The following is a 21,188-nucleotide window of genomic DNA, read 5'->3' on the forward strand; positions in this document are numbered from 1 at the left end:
CTTTTACTTGATTATCCGAAGTGCAGATTAGTCAAGCAATAAGTTAAGTTCAAAATTATGAACTTCTTTTATTTATATTCAAGGCATTGGTATTGAAGGTAACACTTTATAATAACTACACTGTAATTTGCCTTAAAGCATTAACAAAGACTTAATTCACACTGAACATATAGTTTATTAAAGGTGGTATGGACGATTTTTTTCAGCAAATTCTTTATCATATTTCCTCGTGGCGTGGATAAATCATTTGTCCTGCCACGTATCAATCATAAAACGCACCTACCGCTCACCTGCAGCTGCGTGCGGTTCGTCCGCACGTTTCCGCGTGCCTAAGCGCATGGATCTATCATAATATAGTTCCCTCAGTGTACGGGGCAAAATGAAGACGGAGAAAGACAGTTCGAGCTGACGCAGAAGTGGACAGAAATCTACGGGAGACGAGAGATGCGATGCGCTCCGTTGTGCTAATAAACAAACGCACGTGTGTGTTGTATCGGTCCACACGGGGGAGTGGCATGTGCACTTCCACCTGCGTTCTCAAATCGACGAAAAATTGTCCATACCGCCTTTAATCATGATTCAGGCTTAGTAACTACTTAATTAAGATTAGGTCTTAAGATATTAAGTGATCACTGAGGCGGAATCATACTTTTTGTTATTTGTTAGCTATGATTTAACTCGCAAATGAATGTATTGCAAATTAAATCGCCTTTTTCCCGCCGCAGTGTTCGTAATACAATATGCCAGACAATGAGATGCACTTAAGTGTGACAGAGTGAGGGATCGGCATCGCGGGCGCCACATACATTCGTATCGTTAGCGACGCGGCAACCCAATTCCGCGGTGACAAGTACGAAGTGTGCAAGCTCCATCATAGTTAGGCATTATGTTCCAAAACTGTGCCGCCATCGGAGTGGGATTGATTTATTTCGCCACCTTCGCCCGCCACACAACCGCGATGCCGCCGCCGCCGCCTAATCCTTTTCACGAGCCGCTCGCGAAATGACAGTGAGCAGCCATTAGGGCCGCGGCTTGAACCGGGCGCGACGTATGATCGATTAATACAAATACGCCTTTTATTCCCTCGCACCTTAAAAGGCCACGCCGGAATGCGGGAGATTTTTTATTTATTAATTTACGTTCCCATCTGTCGTTTGCTCGTTTTGGCCAAAGTGCTTTTCAATCCGCTCATAAATCTGGTGGGAAAACGAGTTGATCGCGAAATGGGAGCGGTATTGTTGAACACCGTTAAAGGGGACGGTGGCGAGGAGAGTTAAAGGGCTGCGAGTAATGGCATAAAAAAGGAACATTTCAAAAGAGAAGCCAAAATGCGAAGGTGGGTTGGACTTTTGTTTGGGAATGTCGCTCGAAAGCAAAAGAAGAGAAGATGAAAACGTGCCTTCTCGTAACGTTCTCCGTGTTCTACGACTTCAGTTTGAATCCAGTTACACGTGTACAAATATACCGCAGATACAACCACTTACAGATGTAGTATTACGGAGGCAGAATCATCCATGTTCCAGGTTTACTTTTGTTTCGGTGGTGGTGCAAGACATCGCTTTGTAGAGTGAAAAAAGTCAGACAATGGTTTAGAAAAAGTATTATATGCCAGTTCTGTCTAGTTCAGGGATGCTCGTTTTTATAATCCGGCCCGCCAAACATGCCAAGTAATATTAAAAAAATAATAATAATAAAAATATATAAATCGCTTAGGCATCTGTCTGCATCTGTATCCTTAATAATGACCTGAAATTAATTAAATAATAGATTCAATAGCCTATATTTGACAGAAAAGTGACATTTTATTTTATTTTTTCACACCAATGATCGCGGGCCGGCCCTCCGCTACTTGTCTGGATTCGAATATGGCCCTCGGAGGAAAATAATTGCCCACCCCTGGTCTAGCTTGTGTTTGATTATGAGCGGCGAAGTTGAAGCTGAACTCTGTAACTTTTCTGCTGGACAGTAGGGGGCGTGCAAAGTATTGGCTGGTCTAATTCACTGCTCTAAAATAATGGCTGCATCGAAAAATATGCACTGTACACACACAACGAACTGTAGAAGACTTTGCATCATCTACCCATCCATGCCATTGGTGACGTTTCAGTTGAGAATCGAGCGTCCTCGCAGTTGTTACGAGGTCATTTGTCAGAAGAAAAGGTTTAACGCCATAACGTGGAACATTCATGGCAAAGCAACAACATCTCCCGCCGACAGAAACGTTGACTGCATCACAGACATTATACAAATCAAAAAGGTGCTGTTCCGACTCAATAACGCGCGCTGCTCGTCGATAGCAACACCCCGACTCCGCCTCCACCGCCAAATGTTTCCACGAATAACTTTCCCACGACGCACAAATTGTACCGCTGCCGGGGGAAGCGTCCTTTGAGCCAAAATCGATGCCGTGACTAAACCAATATCTCATCTCCTTACGAGCGCCTCCTGACATTCAGCCGAGAAAGGCTACGGCCGCGCCTTTGTTTTGCCATTTATCTGCGGCCTGACATTTACAGTGCATGTGCAAACGAGTGGCCAAACGAGGAGCGCGCGCCGTAATTAATTTCCAGGCGCTGCGGGCCACCTGCGAGCGGTATACACGCCGTAATTTGTCCGCCGTGTGAGTGGGCGGGGAAAGGGAGGGTGGCCGGAGATGCGCGGGTATTTAAAGTTTTCATTTTGTCTTGGTAAAAACAAATAAAAATGGCTTTCAGTGTTAATTTGACTTTTGGTGACACTTTAAAGGTCCTTTGCCTGAGCAGCCAGTCCCTCCCACATTCTGTTCGAATTCAGAAGGGTCTAGAATCAGACCATTGGCGAAAAATATATGGAGACGTCTCTCAAATATTTTCGGAATATTCAGGACAAAATATGTAAATCTGAGGTAAATTAAGTTATAGAGTTTAGTGCGTCGCGTGTTGACTCAACAGAAGTCTGCATCGTTTGTGTTATTTTTTATTTTTTCCTGGTATGCCGCCATGTTTGTTTAGACACTATCGGACAATGCGTTTGTCTGATTGGTTCATCCGCCTGTCAATCACTCCCTTTTGGAAATTGGAGCGACTGGGTTGGATTCCAGGCGTGTGGTCTTGGCTGGTCGGGCAATAAAGGTCCCAGATAATGCAAAAATAGACTTTTGTGAGATTTGAACTTTACATCCCGCCGCATGCAGCAGTGAGCCTGCCGACGCCGCATTGTTCCAAGTCATTTCGCCCAATGTCTTACTGATACCACAAGTGCTTGTATTGAACCATGAGGCTTTTTCACTTCCGGGTAAGAGACTTTGCCACAAAATTAAGTTGTATCTGTTAACAATTGTCTAAAGTATGTTGCCCAGCGCAAAACATGGTCACATATGTCCTTAGGGTGGACTATGAAAGGGGAAATACAGCAAAATATGGGACCTTTAATATTAGATTCCTTCGCAAACTATTCATAAAGCATCTATAAGCATTAGATACATTTCTTTATTTGTACGCATGTCACGTGGTTATTGAAAAATTGTGTAATAAGCAGCTTGTTATTGCTCTTAAACATTTTGCAGATGGTTTATTACACACACGTTTTTTGTTAATGGCTTGTCTAAAAAGCATAAGCAATCTATAAATGCCAGTAAATGCCTTTAAAGTGCTCATAAACAACTCGTGCTCAATGATGCTTATACATTTACCAAGGAACCTTTTAATTATTGCAATTTAACACAGAGTCAACTTTCTGCCACCAAAGCCTGAACTCCGCTCTGTGTTTTATATAACGCATTAGAACAAGAATTAAAAACGTACTTCGCTGGCGGTTGGATCGAGTTGTGTTTTGAATCTAGGACCGGCGAAGACAGACTCCAAGGACATTGTTAAAAGCTATTCGCCGGGACGTAAGTGGAGAGCGTTCTCTGATGCTTTAAGGATAAAGCACTTAAAATGTTGACCTTTTGAAAGTAAATAAGGTACTTGTTGGTTTTGAAAAGGTAACGTTCCCATTAGGTATGCGGCGGGTATGTGCGCGTTGTCGTGCGAAGGTGAGTGCACAAACTGCGGTCTCTGCAACGTGCAATTAAGTTTGTCACAATATTGCAAAGTAGAAATAATGGCTTGTGGATCAGCGACTGGCACTGAATCCGTCTGTTCTCACGAAACGTTTGGTCCACGACTTCTCAGCTTTCACCCCAGACAGTGAACACGGCCAATCGGCTTTCACCCCAGACAGTGAACACGGCCAATCGGCTTTCACCCCAGACAGTGAACATGGCCAATCCGCTTTCACCCCAGACAGTGAACACGGCCAATCCGCTTTCACCCCAGACAGTGAACACGGCCAATCGGCTTTCACCCCAGACAGTGAACACGGCCAATCGGCTTTCACCCCAGACAGTGAACACGGCCAATCGGCTTTCACCCCAGACAGTGAACACGGCCAATCGGCTTTCACCCCAGACAGTGAACACGGCCAATCGGCTTTCACCTTAGACAGTGAACACGGCCAATCGGCTTTCACCCCAGACAGTGAACACGGCCAATCGGCTTTCACCCCAGACAGTGAACACGGCCAATCGGCTTTCACCCCAGACAGTAAACACGGCCAATCGGCTTTCACCTTAGACACTGATTTCTGTGGATTATTACGAACAGAACGAGTCCACTTACTGAAGGATTGAATGTCGATGAGGCCGTCATAATTTGCAAAACGAGACATTTTGATGAAAAGTTAGGGTATTGCTGGTATTGACAACGAAAATAAAAGTGATGATGTAAGAGAACTTTTGAAGTATGGTTTTTAATCGTTAGCTGAACACACAAAGACGGTGGCAATATTGAATCAAAAATGTTAAAAAAAAGAATAATTTCAGATCGTTTTCAATATTACACTGTAAATATAATATTTCTAGAAGTAGAACATTCCATCCTTTATCGAGTTGATCAAATACCTGCAGAAGTCTTTACAACAGAAAAAATCATCAGCGCTGATTGGTCGACTGAAGCAACTTTTAGTTACAGTTTTACTTCTAGTTTCCAGTGAACCGATCTCTAAAATAAATCCCGTCTAAAACACAAACATTTCCCCCGGTTCTAAACAAACGCGGACCCAGGTCGTCGCCGGCTTCGGACCCCCGCGTCGACCGGCTCGGCTCTGTCAATATTTCGCGCTCGACACTTTTCCTTGACGCTCTGCCCCGCTCTGCCCCGCTCGCCCACCTTCCCCGTCGCAGCGTGGCACGAGCACAAAGAGGTGGCTTTCGTCTGCGTTTTGATATTCAAATCTATGGCATCGACGAGGAGCGTAACGCGTTCAAGAAGTCAGCGGGGGATTCGGGGGGAACAGTGCACGACGGCGGCGGCCCAAGGAAGAAGAAAAAAATCACAAATGTTTGTTTGCATTCGAAATACCACCCAGCTCATAATTAAGAGAGACTTGGTGACGGGGGCTCGTGTTACGTCGGCCGTTTCGATAATGGGGCGCGAAAATTGATAAGCAAGACGTTCGACACTTTCGGTAAGTAACTCCATTTGCACGTATGCCGGCGCTAATAAAGCACCCGGACGACTCTAGTTTCAAATGGATTATCTGTGGAGACGGCCGGTCGGTGGGAGGCTTGGAAAAATAACGGATCGCCGCGTAAGAGATGCCGCTTTTAATTGCGAGCGCGGGCCGTCGAGAACCCATCCGCTCCTGTTGCGACCAATAAGACGAGGCTAACGGGGAGCGATGGGTCAATTTGCAGGGTTCTGATGGGGCCCGGCTCTGGTGTAAGATTTCCGTTTTGGGAATTTCTCTGGATGGCGGCCGCAGCGCGCTATCGACCCGGTGCAGGGCTTGGATGTCTGCACACAAATGACGACATCCATAAAAGGTCTCGTCGCAACTGAGGCCGGACCGGTCGGTGTAACTCGTATTTGTGCGATTTATTGCTACAGGAGATAATAAAGATGGACGTTAGCAATATATAAAGTATTAGATAAAGCAAAATGACAATTACTTAATTATTAATGAACAAAGTGTATTATATGTAGTGTATTATTCAGGCTTAGTAACTACTTAGTTCCTTTTAGAGTGAATCGCTCTTAATAAACCATTTGTTCAGTATGAATTAAGTTCATTCTTTACTGAGGCAAGAATGAGTGTAGTTATTATAAAGTCCTTCCAAAAATCATACAGAAAGAGCTGCTTAAAGATTAAAAAACTTTGCAGACACTTTGTGAATAATTTTACAGATATTTCCCATTTGTCTGACAAGTAAACCTTAACTTATGCATTAAAATATATGTTTTAACAAATTTCTGTTGGATTGACATAAAAATCGCCTTGACCGTTGTTATTAATACCATTTTTAATAATAGCGCCTACTTTATTCCAAGTAAGTCTTCTTTTCATGAGATAAAATATGAGCAGAAATGAATAAATAGCACAATCAAACACTTATCTGTGATGAGTCAAAGATGATGTTGAAGGTGCACGATATAGTATAGCCATGTTTCCATAGGTTTGCTCTAGAGCTGAAAGTGTTTAACTGTCAGAATTGAAAGGTACCAGACCTGTATGAAGGGTCTTAAACGGCCCACATGAGATAAGACATGCAGTCTATTGAACAACAAGTCTGTCGAGTGCTTAATGTGACAGGGCTTTTTACATCGAGAGCCACTTTTCACACGTTGCATTAATATCTACAGAGTACATTCGGTGCACGTAGACGGCTGCATCAGTCGGTGGCCTCTCCCTCTCTATATAAAACCCATTGTTTGTCATTTGAAATCACGACACCCGACTGCAGCAGGTTGTGAAGACGTCCCAAAGCATTGTGACCGCCCCCCTCTCTCAGCGGGAGGTTTATACCGCTGCCAGTGGCCGCGGCGTCCACGTAATCGGGTCCGACAGCTGCTGAAACAGATATCCCGACGCAGCGCTGCCAACTCGCTCGAGGAGATTTAACTTTCAATAAAAGCTGCGTGAGGTGTGAGGAGTGAGGAGTGAGTACAAACGACCGCTCCACCCCGTCAACGTTTCAGAGGCGCGAGGCGGGCTCTCGGTGGCCCCAGATATGTCGTGAAACAATCCATCCCTGAGTGAGAACACACAATAGTCTGTATAATCTCACGGCGAGTGCGTTTCAAAAGAAAACCATCCATCTTTCCCTGGACGGAGCCGGCGGCCTGGATCGATAGCTCAACCCTCAAAGCGGGAGCCAATTTCTCCTAAAGATTTCAGAGTCAGACTTAAAAGGTTTGTTATTGCACCTGTAACAAAAGTAAACTTTCAGCATTACTGCCGTGAGTGGAAGTCTGATACTGTGCGGATCGTTGAGCGCCGCCGGGCCAACGGAATATTGAACACGCACATGCAGAGTGAAGTGAAGCAGGAATAGAAGAACGCATTTGAGGATGTCATGTTTTTATACTTTCAAGTAGCGCGGTAGCTGAATGGAGAATTCTTGGTCGATAGTGTAAGCTCCGAGGGGGGCGTGCTACTGGCTAAAGCTCTCAGGACTAATGCAGTATCTCTACGATTTGATTCTGTATCCAAGGTGCACTGACAAGGCCGCAAGGTTACAGGACATAATGCAAGTACCAGTATTTATATAGAAAACTACTAGTAAACATGCGACTGAAAGGTTTTATATGTACTCCTTTAAAGTCAATTTCATAATGATGATCTATGTTTTTTATGCATTTGTATTGGAAATTGTTCAATGCACCTTTTCTAGAAAAGCACTTTGAAATAAACGTGCCTTGCCAAACTAGAAAAGGTGCATTGATTTGTGTGTAAAAAGGCAGCTTAAACTCGCACCCAAACCCAGATAACTCACTACATGCCGTCTCTATCTGTCATGAATAGAAAATCCTTTAAAATTGATAAAATGTCATGTTCGACCATCGACCGATTAATCGACTTAACATTGTAAAAGGTCTACATCCCGACTTTAAATTGCAAAGTCAAATTAATGAGCACACGTCGACATTATCTTGGTCATTTGGTCTTTTATTGGCATATGGCTGGTTCATAATTCGATCCTCTAACCTGAATCTCTGTGAGGCGACATGTACGATACACAGAAGAGAAGCGTAAACCCCGTCATAATTGCCAATGAAATGGTGTCAAAATGTGTTCTTCTATTTCATTGTGTGCTGCCCCCTCCGTCACGTGAGCAGGAGCAGATGCGGCGTTCGTCACGACGGCCGGGTCCGGCGCTCCGCGGAGCTCTCCGAGGAATCGCCCCCGTCCCTGTGGCGCGGATCGCGGCTGGAAGCTCCTCAGCCCCACTGCCAAATCTGCCGTCACCAGCACCAGCTCCGTCCGCCTCACCGTCTGCACTCGTTCTAACAAACATCTCGTCTGCGCGCTCGTCCCCGGAGGCCCGAACCACGAGGCAATCTGGGGTAATTTAAACCCGATGTCGACTATCTCCCTCCAGCTCGGCCAGTTTAGAGTTCCTGAATCCTGCAGCTAAGCCCCGCGGAGACCGATAGGCCCCTTCACTCCAGCCCAATTTCACTTATCTATTGGCAGCTCCTATCTCACCGCTGAAGTGCATGTATATACACACTATCCGTTAGGGGACGTTGAATCCTGCCTGGGCTTTAGACAATCAATCTCAATATCATTATCAATCACGTCTCGCCGCCGGCCACATCGATTTGGGAGAGATAAAGAAGTCCGTGTAGAGATTCCCACTGATAATCTGGCTCTTTGTAAGCAACGTGCCGACGCAAAACAAACTGCGAACGGATTCGGGATACGGGGGGGACTGATCCGTGCGACGCAGAGAAACTGATCTGTACGACGCCGATGCCGAAACGGGGGCACAAAATATCAGCCGTACGCTTAGCTCAAACGTGTTCTTAGAGAGACCCCGACCGCGGGCAAGATTTTGTCTCGTCAACCCGGGATCATATTGATGAGATCGGCTCGTGATCAAACGCCCCCCCCCCCCCCCCCCCCACGCACAGACGTATACGCGGAGATGACAGGCAGCCGTCTCCTCAGATATGCTAAACTCTGACGGATGATTCTCCTGCCGCGCTTTGGTACCGGGCTCGTCTCTTCCCTTCCACTGCTCCTGTCAGGGAAACTCGCCGCGCAGACGACTTCAAAATCCGTCTCCGTTCGCCGTAACCTGTCAGGCGCCAATTAAGACGGATATCGCTCCCGACTCAGAGACGTCGAGGATTGGTATTGTCGTATCCGCCTAAGTGATAAAAATGAGAACTTCCGAGGCTGTCGACGTACAAAGCTGAAAACGGGAACGCGTGATGCTGATTCGTGTTCACGGCTTGTTTACCAGAGTACATTAAAGTGGGTCAAAGATGGTGTTTTTTGTGGGTTTCAGTCACACTTTGAATCCAAAAAAAATCCCTTTGGAAAGTCGTTTTTTAGCCATGTTTTCCTCTCTTTGACTGAAATCTGTTGCACATTGTAGATTTTGACGTCCTGAGTTCAGATTTAATGGCAGGGGGCAAGTTTTATTAATGCAACCTCTAAAAAGAAAACCAACGCATCATAAAAATTGTTTAATCTTAGTTCATTTGAGCGCACTTTGAATTTTGTGCCAGTTTTTGATTTCGTGCAGATCAACCCACTTATCACAGAGACAATAACGGCAAATAAGGATATCTGAAGATTAAAAAAAATACGGCGAATCGCCACAGAATTCACACAACGGCCGGTTTTAAAAGTTATGTCACGCGAGCGCCGCCAACTAGCGCTCGACTAATCAGAGAACGTCCCGAACGTTTTCAATCAGATTGGATCGATTGGGAACGACAGGCGCGAACCACCTGCCGTCCTCGATGTGAACTTTGCAGAAAGCAGGATTAGCGTCTCCACTTCACACCTCGGTCCCCCCCACCCTTCCCCCACCCTCGATTTTTGTGTGTGTTTTTTTACGCCCGTCTTCCGCGGAGACTAGATAAACGGTTGATTTCAATTCAGCCAAAAAACTAATTCTCTCAGCGGCAGAGTGGAATGGCTTGTTTGCTTTTCTATTTGCCTGCGTTGAGCGTCGCCGCGGAGACAACAGGCTGGCTGAGCACAAGAGGTTCGCAAATCAAACAGCAAGTAAGACCGAGTAATGGGGAGACAACTTATTTGGATAGAGGAGACATGAATCAAAAACTTTCGGCAAAAGATGTTTATCTGTCAATACTGGTTAGGAACGACGGGGATTGTAAATTAAGCAAAAAACAAAAAACAAAACAACCAGTATGATTTCAAAAACTACAGATTTTATAACTTTTTGGGGTTAACAACACTTTAAATTAAGACACCATTCACCCATTACCCACAAACTGTAAATGAAACTGTTTGTACCGCCAAAAGTCTCACAATATTGTAGAAAAATAAGTTTGTAACGGCTAAAAAAAAGGGAAATATAGACCATGATCTTTTGCTTTACTTCAATGCAAAACATGAAGAAAATGCTTAATTCTTTGGAATAAAACAATTCACACCAAAGGCTCGTCGAGGCATTTAAAAAGGAAAAAGTAGAATATCTACAATGTCGCTTAGTATCTACAATACCATAATAAATACTTTAATCAATATCCATATAATAATACATTGTGTCCTAAACGTACTTTACCAGTAACAGAAATCAAACCACCAAACACTATTACCAACCAAAACACATCCATTCAACCCATTTAGAATTAACAGGTGGTCAAATGTAGAGCTGGGTCAGTTCAATGATATTCCCTTATAGTTTTATTACCGGTAATAATTCTGTTTTGTTTTGGCCGACCTGCTTCGTAAGGAGCACAACGTATTATTCTAGCACTCAAGTCCAAAGAGGGCGCTGCACAAAATGCGACCACACAGCTCTCTTATAGGTTTGTGGCTTTGTAGTCAATTTAAACAACATTATTTGAGGAAAATGTTCAAATATCGGTCCAAAGATAGAGTTTGATGTCCATTTGTTGGTTCTAAACTATTTGTATTTGAGCATTAGCCATGAAAAACCATAACGTATCGGCCAATTTATAGTCCATATACTATTATTGCATCGTTTTAACCTAATTTTCGCACACTAATAGCTCCTTTGCATCACTGATTGGTCGTTATGATGAAGCCCAACGCGCTAAAACCAAACTAGCGAGCAAGTGTGAGTGTTTTTGCATGGAGAATTGCCACACTTGAAAGTCAGCCATCTTTGTGACACCTAAAATCCGGGGTTAACCCTGACGTTACCTCTGGGATCGCCTCCTAATCCAGCTTTGTAGAACATGGGCCGTGCGCACATCGTTAACGACCGATCGGCCATGCCAACGTCCTTCCTGTTCCTGCTCAGAGTCGAGTTTAATACAAGTTAGAGGTGGGAAATGTATCAAAAAGTCCATATCGCAGTTTAGACTTCATCACAATCTTTTTAAAGTTTACTTTTAGGAGGAAATTAAAGCCATCCTCTGTTAATTAGAGTCCATACTTCACTCTGAGTGGTTAAACCCGCCTGTCGCTTACTCAGAATATGCCAGATGCTAACCAATAAGAGGAGTGGGCGGTGAAACGTGTCGACATTAGAAGCACTGACTCACAATTTCACCCAAAAATAGCATGTCGTCACAGGTATAAATCTAATCTAAAAAAGGCGCTGTAGCGGTTTTTTTTAGCGCTCTTTAAAATGTGGTCCAAACAACTTTCGTTAACACATTCATAACATATTAATTGTTCACGTTAATGACTTAATAGGTGCGTTTCACGGCTTTCGGAGGCCAGAGCAGAGAGTTTTGCAGTCAACAACTGGCATGACGATAAAAACACTTTATAATCAGATGCAGACGGCGCACCGCGGTCTCATTTTTGACATCAAGTGGTGCTTTTACAATATATCTGTACACATTTGACTTTATAACATGACAAAAATCAGGTACATTAATTGGGCAGGTTTGACAGATAAAGTAAAAACAAAATGGATTAAATGTGTTTTACTTGCAGATTTTTCACCACTGAACAACTCTGGACCAAACAGAACCCAGAAAAAATTGCCTCGATCACATTCTTCACCAGATGCCTTTACTTTTGGGATTACGACCAGCAATCTCTCGGTTTATCCTGACAATTCCCTCAAAATCCCACCTGTTAACGTTATTTACAATGGAATTACTCCTCTATTAATCCGCATAACTGCAGTAGCCTTATGCTCGCAGGAATGGAAATCACATCTTCCCTCCCCCCCCGCTCGAGCCGCGTTAGACGGACCAGTGGCCTGAGCTGCGATCGATAAAGACGGTGAGAGGAAAGAAATCCAGGGTTTCAGGTGTAGAACGCTTCCACCTGCGCGAGGAGAAGAGGAAGGCAACGATAGGCCAGACGGGGGTTCAATGGGTAAACCCTCGAAGGCTAAGTCCGACATAAAAAAAACAGCCATTCCCATAGACTACAGAGGATGACCCTTAAAAGACGACTCGATCTCTGCTAAATCAACAAACCTTTGATTTGTGTCAGAGGAGAGAAACGGAGGAGCAACGAAAATGCTAATGTCGACTTTCCCAGACTCTAATTTGTCAAACACGCAACTTACAATGGTATAAATGAGTCCGAAGGGAAACGTCCTCTAGAGGAGAGCGAGAGCGGGCCGTTTGATCGCCGGGTAAACAAGAACGTCGTATCGAGGCCTGGTGAGGAGAGCGCCGCTGAATTGTATTGGATTTCGAGTAGGCAGAACGAACCGACGTGGAGTTGATGTCGGAATGCAAATGGATCGATTTACCCGATGATCCCGGAGCACAAATGATCACCGCCGTGTTACAATGTAGCTTAATTGTTTCCACTGCATTAAAATGGGGATTTCTCTGGGGAAGTGAGCTATCATGTACTTTAAATGGGTTAATTTAAAACAAAAACATGTGAGAAATGGTATCCTTTTAATTACAAGATGTAATTGAGTGGTAATAATAGACAACATAATAGATTTATTTGTCTATTACCTGACACAATGCATTAAAGTATACATGCAACAATTCTAGCTACCTTATTTTCCGGACTATAAGTTGCACCAGTCAAAAAATGCATAATAGAAAAGTAAAAAACATGGAGTATGAAATGCAGTTGCAAGTGTGGAAAAAACAAGTAATATCACATATAAGTCGCTCCGGAGTATAAGTATATAAGTATAAATATAAGTATAAGTCGCACCCCGGCCAAAACTATGAAAAAAAAAGTGCAACTTATAGTCCGGAAAATACGGTATTTGATTATTTAATTATGTACAGTATGCCAGTTGTGCAAAAATTCTAATGATAAACCTAGCTCTTATTTTTAAGTGAAAGGCATTTTTTTTAATAAAAGGGACAATGAAATCCAAATCTCTTTCATCACAATTTTAATATGCAATGTTATCGCAATATGCATCTCAAGGTTTGATATTTATTGTGATATTTGGAATTTGGAACAGAATTATATATTATTTTTATTATTTACCTTGATTAACAAGGTTTAAAAAACATTGAGATCTTTTTCTTCAAGGGCGACCTGGGGCAAAGGTAAAAAACACCACAACACACAGATCACTAAAACATTTACACAAATAAGAGACATTTTAAGTTTACATTTAAACTCCTCAAGTCCCCCTGAGGGGCGTTCCAAGCTGCGGGAGGCGGACCCTATTGTGTGAGCGGCGGCATAAAATCTAGATAGTTCTTTTCGTCGTTGAAAATGCCCTGAGAATACATTTGTGTGAATCCTTGCCGTCATAGTCTAAAGAATCAAGCTCTAATAGTGCTTAGTCACCGTTATTCTTGCACTGAAATGGGGCAAAGGATCATGGTCTTTGTAGTTCCCTCCTTCTTTTTAGCTGTACATAACATAATGTGATATATTGCAACAGTCTACGATGTTATTGTGAGACTTTTGATGACACAATATCACATTATGTCAGTTATTGTTACATCTAACCAATTTCCCTTCCTGCACCACATTTGTAAATTTAACAACATTTTGTGTAAATATTCTTTTTTTTTATTTATCCCACAGCAGATTTAAACTGTTTCTCTTTTTGACTTACATTAGGTTGTTTTATCATCGTTCTGGCCGCGGTACGTCCACCAGAAAGGTTACACAGTGCACCTTTAAATCATTCACAGTCACCTTTCAGCCCTCGACCCTGCGCACAAAACCGGGTTACTAACAATACCAACGCGAAACGTCTAAAGCACGACTCTATTTCTGAGGGCGTTCTTTCTCAAACACCTTCACAAACCTCTGGGGACGACACGGCGCCGTTTGATCAGAGAAGAAGCAATAACATCGCCGCGCTTTGTTGGCATTCCAAAACTAGAGCGAATTAGTGTTTTTCTGCTCGGCGGCGGGAAGAACTCAAGGTTGAACGTCGGCGAATTAGGAAAGGTAAAAGGGAACAGAACAGCACAGAAGAAAGAGAATCTACTTTGTTATAGAAAAAAGGTGCAAATCTAGGACACAACGAGAAACCGTGCGCATCGTTGCCTTGTTTTCATTACGGGGCAAAGCGATCTAAATACAACATAAATGTATCAATATAACAACAACTGAAGCTAATAATTATCAAAAAAATGCATAATTAACACAAGCGAGCCCAGCCAAGGCACTGGTCCCGTCTCGATATGGTAAATACCGTCTTTTCCGCAATATGAATCGCACATTTTTTCATAGTTTTGGCCTGGGTGCGACTTGAACTTATATTTATACTTATATACTGGAGAATCTTATGTGATATAATTTGTTACTTTCACACTTGCAACTGCATTTCATACTCCAGTGAGATTTCTATACGTTTTTTTCTTCTCTATTATGCATTTTTTGGCTGGTGCGACTTATACTCCGGTCCAACTTATAGTCCAGAAAATACGGTGTATAGTGCTCAGTGGTCTCATTTATACAACTTTACGTGGAATTCTGACTTAATGTGAAAAGTAAAGATAAAACACAAGCTTCCTTAAACTTGTTGACCCAAGAATCTCTTTTCTGGCTCGTATCCGAAAGGCCACGCGTTCAATGGTCAGAGTTTTTCAAAACCAGACCGTATATTTAATGGGTTGTCTTTTTATAGTCCGCGCACTTATCAGTAAGCGTGCGCGCTTTATAGACGGGACCTCGAATACCGACAGCAAATTCAAAGGCCCTCGAGTTCATAAAGAAATGCTGCGCTTCAAAACATTCATCTCTCAATCGTCTCAAGTGCGGCCCAGTGAACTCTGTGAACAGGCTCACGTTAAGAGTATGTGTTTTTCAGAGTATGTTATATGAGCCATGAAATATTTACTAAAGCAAGATGGATCAGTTTAATCTCGCGACGTGGAACATTCCAGGTAAAGCAATGACATCCCCACGCGACGAGCGGGAACGTACATCGTGCAACTTTACGGATCCACTCATTGTAACCATCGGCCGCTTTAGAGTTTGAGTGAACGTGGTGGAAAGTGTGTGTCTGAAATGACCAAATGTTCCACAAAATTAGAAAAACATTTGGCGTTCGGGTGGGTTTAATCCAGGGGTGTCCAAAAGTTTTTCACCGAGGGCCGCATTTTGAAACTTAGATGGAGCAGAGGGCCACAAACAACCTGAAAATGTTGAATTTGAAAGTAAATCCTTCAAAATGTTGCATTTGGCATTGTTTGATGCTCCGCCACACCTTTAACAATACTTGGAATATTAATAATAGGTGGTTATAACATCGAAATGGTTGAATCTATTGCATTTTACAGCAAAAAGTACAACTTTTTGTTGTTTGGACCAACTTGGCAGGAAGCCGGAGGGCCAACAAAAATGGTCTTGGGGCCGCATTTGGACCCCGGGCCATAGTTTGGACATGCCTGGTTTAATCCCTCTTTTGTCCAAGAGTTGTAGAAAAGGGTAGAAAAGGTTTTATTTAATGTTTTTAATCTAGACATTTCAACTGCTGTCTGGAAGTCATTTTCAATCTGCTCATACCAGAATTTGCTTACAGTATGTGAACTCTATGCACTATACATTCTAGTTCCTCTGGCCAGTACCATCAGATTGAAAATGACTTCTGTATGGGAGTCAAAACATCTCGACTTCAAAAAAAGGTGTCCAGACGAATACCTTTGCGATCTTTTCCACCAATAAGCGTTATTTCCTCACCATATCTAAATCCATATCTCTGTAAATTGTCTTTATGTAAGACTTTGGGTTGTGCGCAGCTGTCCGGAGGTGCAACTTGACCCCGGGGCGCGCAGCCACACGGCGACCCGCGGGTGGAGCTCGGGTCGCGACGCGTTATTGTTTGTGAACCGGAGCGGCGCTTTCGACGGGCGCGGCCGAGGAGGACTTTCGATCGTCCCGGCGGGGGGGCCCTCTTTCAAAGTGCCCCCCCGCCGTCTTCATCTGCGCACTTCAAACGCCCGCGCGGCCTTTTGTTTCACGGCTGAGGCCCCGGGAATGGCTACCTGAAAGATGAACCGTGGACTGGTTTAATCCAAAAGGTCCGGAGGTGATGGCGGGAGAGGCGGGAGAGGCGGGAGGCCGATGGGAGCAGCTCTCTGATGTTCTGCGTTTAAGTTCATGGCACTGGAGAAATCAATGTAAGCCAACCACCATAGCCTGAGACGGATGATACATAAAACATTGAACATTTTGGGTGAAGCTAGCAGGCAACAACGTCTATGGAAAGTCCTTAGCAAAAACGGTAAACAAGCACCAGTATCTCCATCACCGTATCGTAAGGCTAAAGAAAATGGAATTCTGTCAACGCTTTAAGTGTGAAGACGTTTCACGACTCGTCCAACTTTCCGTCTTTTATATGAAAGGAGGAGCAATTCCACTGAAATGAACACCAACTAATGTATTTTCCGGACTATAAGTTGCACCTTTTTGCATAGTTTTGGCCGGGGTGCGACTTATACTCCAGAGCGACTTATATGTGATATTATTCATTATTTTCACACTGACAACCACAAGAGGGCGCTCTAGGCTCTAAGCGACGCAGAAGAAGAATCTGCACTTCCTCTTCCTCTGGAGTTTGTGGAGTTGTTTAGAAGTGACACAGAGGAAGAAGAATTCAATGGATTTAGTGATTTGGGGTAAAACTGATGCTTTGGTAAACTTGTTAGCATGTTCTTTATGCTATAGTTATCTGAATAACTGTTCATATGTTACTACTGTTTTTTTTCTTCTCTATTAGGCATTTTTTGGCTGGTGCGAATTATACTCCAGTGCGACTTGTTTACAGTAAAGAATCTGTTGTTAGCTCTATTGTTCTCTTGTTTTTGGTTTATACTCGAGGACGGAGGTTTAAATTGGCGATAATGTTGTACTTTAGACCCCCATTTCGGTTCAGAGATCGTCTTTCCTGACATAAATATAGCGTCGTTGAACCATTCTCCTTCCCCATTTTGCCAAAAGAACTGCGTGAAAGCCAACACGAGTAGTTGGCGTCCTACAATCTTCACTGATTTACTATCATACTAAGGCCAATCAAAAGCTCTGTTGCGGCACAAACAGCCAAGTCAACTGGTTGCAAGGGGAAAAGGAGAAAAAACATGAAGAGTGACAGGATGAGGAGTATACAGAAGATAGGCTCTTTTAATTAGCTTATTCAAAAAACGAAATAGCCTACTGTATGCCTAAATAAAATGTTGTACTCACAGAAGAGGTTACCGTTCGCCAGAGAACACGTTAACAGATATTTCCTCATTCTCATGCATTAAAATGAGAAAACTCGTCGCCGTCTTCGATTATATAAACCTACAATAGCCCGACACTGTACAAAAGACACCAATTATTTGCAGGGCGCCGGCGTCGGGTTGGCACGACGACAGATGTACGCCGGTCAAACTGAGGACAAGTGGGAGGCTCGCATCGGCGCTGCAATAATGGCATTTTCAAACAATGCTCATAACTATAGCACACGGCTAAACATCAGGTTATTCTGACATATTCCACAACATCCACTATTCTCAGTTTATAGTCGCATTTTAAAGATATATTAGAGATTTTTACCATGTTATGATTTGGGTAATTCTAAGTGTTTTGTTTGTCTGGCTCTTGACAGGTTAAAACAGAAAAATCATTGATAATTGTATTGTTTTTTAATGCATTATTTTAGGTAGATGACAGAAGGTTACTTATGAAATATGCAAAGGGTATTTTTTTTACTGTTATGCTTTAAGATTTAGATTTTTTAAGTGTTATTGTGTTAAATTGTGTGCGGTATTGTCTAAAAAAAATGTGTTTTTCACGATCATTGTATCAAAACCATTGCATTCTTAGCATTGTGACTAATTTGGTGAGCATTTAAGCAAAATAAAATACACATAATTGGGGCATCGTTTCTCTATACGTCTATACGTCAACAAAATTGGTGAATATATAAAGAATAGTGTTGTACAATACTCCAAACTGTTCAAAAACGTCAAATTTTCTCATCTTTACGTGACTTTTTGGCATCGAAACTTGCTCAAATGAGTATGCAGTATCACAAATAGTTTTCGTATCGATTAGTGTTTGATTTGATGCTTTTGGCAAGCCTAATAGAGCGGTAATTTAGCATTTGTGTTCATCATCATAACGTGAAATTCCCCAAAAATGATCTTACATTGGTGTCAGCGGCGTTGGCAAAGTCACCGCGGTTGACCTTCCAATTCCAACTTTTGTGCGAGAAAAATCGACTCATTAATGGAATTGCAGTAACTTCCAACGACGCATTCCTCATTGCGGCTAACCCACTTTTGTTCCATTATACCCGGCGTGCCCAGGTCACCTCCAGCGGCGCAGAGCGGAGTACAGTAAATGAAATAAATCAGATAAATTGACTCAGACAGTCGAGCGGCGTATGAATAAGTCAAGAAAGCAAAAAGAATTCCCAGAGCCTCATTAATAGCGTTAATTTTTAAATCCAATTATTGTACGGCGCCCCGTGACCCACTTCGCTCATTTAAGTGTCGTTTTGGATCACTAAAGCGGGACAGACTTTTACCGTTTCATGCAGAGGGCGCCGAAGAAGAAGCAGGTGAGGTTCTGATCGAGTCTAGACCGCTTCTAATGTGATTTCAGCTTCCGGAGGAGATGTGACGGCCGCTATAATATCGCGTGAATAATACATGCTTTAATTGAAGAGTAAAAAGGCCAGAGGACCGCTCCAGACTGCCATCCAAATCTCCACCCAGACCGCCACCCAGACTTCCATCCAGACCGCCATCCAGACCTCCACCCAGACCGCCACCCAGACCGCCATCCAGACCGCCACCCAGACCGCCACCCAGACTTCCATCCAGACCGCCATCCAGACCGCCATCCAGACCGCCATCCAGACCTCCACCCAGACCGCCACCCAGACCGCCACCCAGACCGCCATCCAGACCGCCACCCAGACCGCCACCCAGACTTCCATCCAGACCGCCATCCAGACCGCCATCCAGACCGTCATCCAGACCGCCACCCAGACCGCCACCCAGACTTCCATCCAGACCGCCATCCAGACCGTCATCCAGACCGCCATCCAGACCGCAATCCAGACCTCCATCCAGACCGCCATCCAGACCTCCATCCAGATCTCCACCCAGACCTTCATCCAGACCGCCACCCAGACCGCTACCCAGACCGCCATCCAGACCGCCACCCAGACCGCCACCCAGACCGCCACCCAGACCGCCATCCAGACCGCCATCCAGAACTCCACCCAGACCGCCACCCAGACCGCCATCCAGACCGCCATCCAGATCTCCACCCAGACTTCCATCCAGACCGCCATCCAGATCTCCACCCAGAACTCCACCCAGACCGCCACCCAGACCGCCATCCAGACCGCCATCCAGATCTCCACCCAGAACTCCACCCAGACCGCCACCCAGACCGCCATCCAGACCGCCATCCAGACCGCCACCCAGACCGCCATCCAGACCGCCACCCAGACCGCCACCCAGACCGCCATCCAGACCTCCATCCAGACCGCCATCCAGACCGCCACCCAGACCGTCATCCAGATCTCCACCCAGAACTCCATCCAGACCGCTATCCAGACCGCCATCCAGACCGCCATCCAGATCTCCACCCAGAACGCCATCCAGACCGCCACCCAGACCTCCATCCAGACCGCCATCCAGACCTCCATCCAGATCTCCACCCAGACCTTCATCCAGACCGCCACCCAGACCGCTACCCAGACCGCCATCCAGACCGCCACCCAGACCGCCATCCAGATCTCCACCCAGACCGCCATCCAGATCTCCACCCAGAACTCCACCCAGACCGCCATCCAGACCGCCATCCAGACCGCCACCCAGACCGCCACCCAGACCGCCATCCAGACCGCCACCCAGACCGCCACCCAGACCGCCATCCAGACCTCCATCCAGACCTCCATCCAGACCGCCATCCAGACCGCCACCCAGACCGTCATCCAGATCTCCACCCAGAACTCCATCCAGACCGCTATCCAGACCGCCATCCAGACCGCCATCCAGATCTCCACCCAGACCGCCAGCCAGACCGCCACCCAGACCGCCACCCAGACCGCCACCCAGACCGCCACCCAGACCGCCACCCAGACCGCCACCCAGACCGCCACCCAGACCGCCACCCAGACCGCCATCCAGACCTCCACCCAGACCGCCACCCAGACCGCCACCCAGACCGCCATCCAGACCGCCATCCAGACCGCCATCAAGACCGCCATCAAGACCGCCACCCAGACCGCCACCCAGACCGCCACCCAGACCGCCACCCAGACCGCCATCCAGACCTCCATCCAGACCGCCATCCAGACCGCCACCCAGACCGTCATCCAGATCTCCACCCAGAACTCCATCCAGACCGCTATCCAGACCGCCATCCTGACCGCCATCCAGATCTCCACCCAGAACGCCATCCAGACCGTCATCCAGACCTCCATCCAGACCGCCATCCAGACCGCCATCCAGACCGCCACCCAGACCGCCACCCAGACCGCCACCCAGACCGCCACCCAGACCGCCATCCAGACCTCCATCCAGACCGCCATCCAGACCGCCATCCAGACCGTCATCCAGATCTCCACCCAGAACTCCATCCAGACCGCTATCCAGACCGCCACCCGGACCGCCACCCAGACCGTCATCCAGACCGCCACCCAGACCGCCACCCAGACTTCCATCCAGACCGCCATCCAGACCGTCATCCAGACCGCCATCCAGACCGCCATCCAGACCTCCATCCAGACCTCCATCCAGACCGCCATCCAGACCTCCATCCAGATCTCCACCCAGACCGCCACCCAGACCGCTACCCAGACC

At 45.4% G+C, this 21,188-nt stretch overlaps 1 protein-coding gene across 3 annotated transcripts in view; it reads right to left on the reverse strand.

The window, feature by feature from the left end:
* The window catches only part of LOC140356020 (receptor-type tyrosine-protein phosphatase mu-like), a 362,562-nt gene that overhangs the window by 289,566 nt on the left and 51,808 nt on the right, over nt 1-21,188 (reverse strand). The window lies entirely within an intron of this gene.

Source organism: Eucyclogobius newberryi, unplaced genomic scaffold (assembly GCF_026437365.1).
Source record: "Eucyclogobius newberryi isolate DKJ021-1_F unplaced genomic scaffold, fEucNew1.0.hap1 SCAF_12, whole genome shotgun sequence".
In the NCBI taxonomy this organism is placed as follows: Eukaryota; Metazoa; Chordata; class Actinopteri; order Gobiiformes; family Gobiidae; genus Eucyclogobius; species Eucyclogobius newberryi.